Here is a 4,093-nt window from a genome sequence, read left to right as displayed (position 1 = left end):
TCAGGGTGTTTATATAAGCATATAAAGTAGCTAATTAAAAAGGAAGAAGTTAAAAGTTATCATCCTGGTTATCTACCTTGAGCTGCCCTTAAGTGCCAGCAAAAACTTGAAGTGTGTTATCCCGAAGTCATTGGCAATGATGGCTGCAACTCTAAAAAATGTCTTTTAAGAACACCAGTGTCAGATTTGTCATCTAAAACACTTGTTTGGCCCTGCAAGTTTTAAGATAACGGAAGATGACAGCAGCATCTCCTCAGGATGAAGAGATTCACAGGAAGCCATGATCTCATAGACATAGACAGAATAGCTTGAGGCTTTGCTCTGAGTCATCTCTCGCTAATGGCAATTTTAAGGTCACTCCTGAACATGGTCAGTTTATTTTGGAGATGAGAAACAATACTTGGCAAGAAAGAAACGGAGATCAATTGGCACAATACATGAGTATAGATCAGTTAATCAAAGTGCCTTTGAAATACTTTTAATGTGTAGCTTTGGTGTTCTGTTGTTCCAGAAATATGTTCTAAGTTTTCATCCAGTACTTTAGAAAGGAGTCTGAATTCCATAACATCTGGTGTGATTTAGTTTTAGTACTTTGAAAAGTCTTCGTTGACAAAGCTGCATTACTGAGATTCGTTTCTTAGTTTTTATTTCAAAAATTTTATGCAAGAAAGAAACCTATCACACGTGTTAATTCCTTGGAGTTACAGGCTAACTCAGAGACCAGAACAGAGAGGGAAATTTTGTGTTCATATGATAGCTTTGTCAGAACAGCTGCGTAGAAAGTGAAGGAAAATAAATATTGTTGAAATAACTTCCACAGATGTGGCTGAGAAAGCAGAAAGCCTAAAGGAGACCTAAAGCTCATGGCAAGACTTTTTCACCCGGTGTACTCTGTGTGTCCACACATGCAGATAAAGAACATTTTCAGGCAGTGAAGGCAAACCATTGGTTTAGGAGGAAGTTCAATATCAAGAGAATTTTGAGTTGGTGCCAGAATGAATACTATAATGTTCTTTAATGTTTTAAGTAAAGATTTGTCACACTGTTTGAAGAAACGTGCACGTATCCATCTGCAAAAAGCCAGCTGTCCAGGAAGCAGTTCTATTGTAAAGAGTCCACTCCTGCCTTTCAGGGAAATATGTAAATTCTCACTTTCTGATGTGGAACAGAAGGATTCACACCCTCTGAATACTTCCAGCTACTAGTTTTCTAGACATGTGGTCCTATCTAAACTCGCTGTATGACATCCTTACCTTTTGCCCCTGATTGCTCAGAGCTTCCTTTTTCAGGCCAAGGAGGGACTGTTACCCCTGAAGTTAACAGAGAACTCACAGTGCTTTTACTCCATCAGTACTGTCTGCTTCAGGTAAACTGTCTTTCTAAATGTCTGACATGAAAGATAATTCTAGGCAAATTTTAAATATTCGTTCAAGATATGATGAAGACAAATAATTTCAAAGACTTGTTTTCATTAGCAAATCACAGCTATTAATAGCATGATTACTTTTCCAGTGAAGGGAAAGAATTCCCTTCTACTTTCCAGCTGTTTATCTCAGTTAATATTGCCTTGCACTTGCTTTTAGTTCCTTGATTACTCATGTGCAAGGAGGTGGATAGGTCTTATCTCATAACTGTGTGCACCTTGTCTCAAATGCTTTTACCTGAGCTTGGGAATTTGGCTCTTTTCTGCCTAAATGAACAACCACAAAAGAAGCTTAAAAAACTAGTTCATGAGAGTTCCTTATCAGTAACAAATCTATTTACTTCCGAGAAATGTTGATAATGACACCATGTTTCCCTTCCTATTTAAAAAAGTCTATCATTATTTTTATTTGAAATAAATGGAAAACTGTTTTCCATTCAGTCATTCATTAGTTATTGAATGGTCCATATTACTTGCTCTTCTCCCTGTGCACTGAATAATAGAATACAGATATACAACAGGGCTTTCAGAAAAAGTGTGCAAGAAGAGAGGGGGTTTGTGCAAAACACATTTGCACAGGTGAAGGAGGAACTTGACCCCAGGGCTTCGGAGTACAGAACTGTCATAGAGAACTGGTTCCTGGGAGCAGTCAGAGACAATGCTGAAATAGAAAAATCTGTGCTCCTGATGCTACATTTTATTCATAGAAAAGTTGCAGTTATATAGTATGGCATGCTGGTTAATGAAGCTTTAATTAGCTCTTTTTAGACTCAATAAACCTTGGAAGTGTAGGCCCTGTTTGTACACTATTGCTGACCTTCATGTCTTACCTGAAAGAGAGCAAATAACAAATGGTGTTAGTGCTACCCGTGAAGATAAGGCTGAAGTTAAGCAGCAATTATGGCTGAAAACCTGCAACATTTGAAGCCTTTTCAATTCTTATGCTATAAGGAGTCTTTCATGCAAGTAATAAATTGGGTGGCACTTAGATGAGGAGTACATGTTGAAAGAGAGAAAAGTGAAGACCAGACAGTGCAAATCTATGTGCACGACTCAGACATTTGCCACAGTTCTGGGATTTCTGTAAGTGGCAGATAAAGAACAATTTGACTGTAGAGCTCAAGCTGTTACTATTCAGCATTCCCAAGATGAAATTTGATGTCACTGAGCAGATTCATGGCACCTACAGCATGGCAGGAAATGCAAATAAGAAGGAAAAAAATGCAACACCTACAGAAAATGATGATGAAAAAAATGAAGGTAAAATTGGGTGTTACTTTTTTCATTTTTCTTTTTTTTTTTTCTCTCTACTTTCCCATTGTGAAGCAAGGACATAAAATGATTGACATTGTTACCAGGAATAACTCCTGAAATATTGAAATAAGTAATAAGTGTCTGATGAGAACTGTGACCTGAGACAGAGAGAGGCTGTAGAGTGAAAAGGATCAAAGCATTAATAGCCATTAATGTAGAACAAATACAAAAGTTCAAGGTAAAGGAAGGGGGAAGCAGAATAGGCAGACACGAACTGAGAGAGCAGACATTGCTGCTTAAGGTAGAGAAAACACACAGAAAAGGCAGGAAGCAAAATGCTCAGTCTAAAATATTACTGAGTGCTGTGTAGGCAAAGAAAATATCCTAGTGTTTGCTCCCTAAAGGAAATGGAAGCTGAAGCATGTGCAGGCACACAGAGAGGCTACCAAGAAGAACAGGTTGTATGACCAGATTGTCTCCAAGGTTCTCCATATGCACACTCCTTATCCAGACAAAGCTGACTGCTGTTCTTTCCACTTTGCTGTAGGACCAGGGTTCTGGCTGACCAGCAGAACTATAATCTTATTCCAGCAACACCAATAAGCAACTGGTACATGACCATGAGAAGAGAACTTCAGCATTGCAAGATCAGAACACTGGCTATCAAAAACATTAATCACAAGGGGATATATTGTTGCCTGAATATTTTAACAACTGGCATGGAAATACTCTACCTTCCAAGAAAACTCCCTCCCAGAACAGCCGAGTAAATCTCAGATGAGCTATCAACTTGACCCAGCACCAAAACGTTTAATTTTTTCCAAAGCAAATTAAATGACTTAATTCTTTTTTCTACTTCTCTCTTTAATTTTAAAGTGACTTCTAAAGTGTTTCCTAATGAAAAACCAATATGAAATTATTATATAACCTAAATGCAGAATGTTTCCACTATTCCAAAATGCGTTGACTTCTCTTATTGCTTGCCATTTTTGACACTTACCTGGACAAAATTTCACTTGAAATCACAAATAACTTCGGTTCTCTTCAGTATTTTGAAGAGAAATAAGGAAGTACTTGGCCAAGGGAATCAAGAAACATGTACCACAATAAGGAAAAAATGTGCCTCGATAGTAAGTACAAGGCAGGATTCACTGCTCTGGAATAAGGAAATGGTTCCACTTTCCACATGAGAGACAGGACAAAGCCTGAGTTGACAGAGCTGTCTGGGAGTACCAGAGGGTTTGCAAGTCCTCTGTTTTGGATTGTTTGTGAAAACAAAGCTCTCTGTGAATTACTGTGTTATGTTCACACCTCACATTTTCACAAACCCCAGTCTCTGTTCTAACAAAATCTCACAAGTGACACAATTATAAAAGTAGACTAACATTAAAACTGACAGGATATAAAATGTTCTCA

General features: G+C 37.9%; 1 long non-coding RNA gene across 2 annotated transcripts; it reads left to right on the top strand.

The window, feature by feature from the left end:
- Positions 1–306: 306 nt before the first annotated feature.
- LOC116789615 lies at positions 307–3,517 on the top strand. Of its 2 annotated transcripts, none has more exons than XR_004358100.1 (3): positions 307–369; positions 1,028–1,140; positions 3,225–3,517. It is a non-coding gene; the product is annotated as an uncharacterized LOC116789615 (long non-coding RNA). The 2 variants fall into 2 exon arrangements; XR_004358099.1 differs by having other exon boundaries at positions 315–369; positions 1,033–1,140.
- The last annotated feature ends 576 nt before the right edge of the window (positions 3,518–4,093 follow it).

The sequence above is a fragment of the Chiroxiphia lanceolata genome, chromosome 7, assembly GCF_009829145.1.
Source record: "Chiroxiphia lanceolata isolate bChiLan1 chromosome 7, bChiLan1.pri, whole genome shotgun sequence".
Classification (NCBI taxonomy): domain Eukaryota; kingdom Metazoa; phylum Chordata; class Aves; order Passeriformes; family Pipridae; genus Chiroxiphia; species Chiroxiphia lanceolata.
Note: the sequence above shows the minus strand (reverse complement) of the source record. Positions and strands in the feature narration are given on the sequence as shown.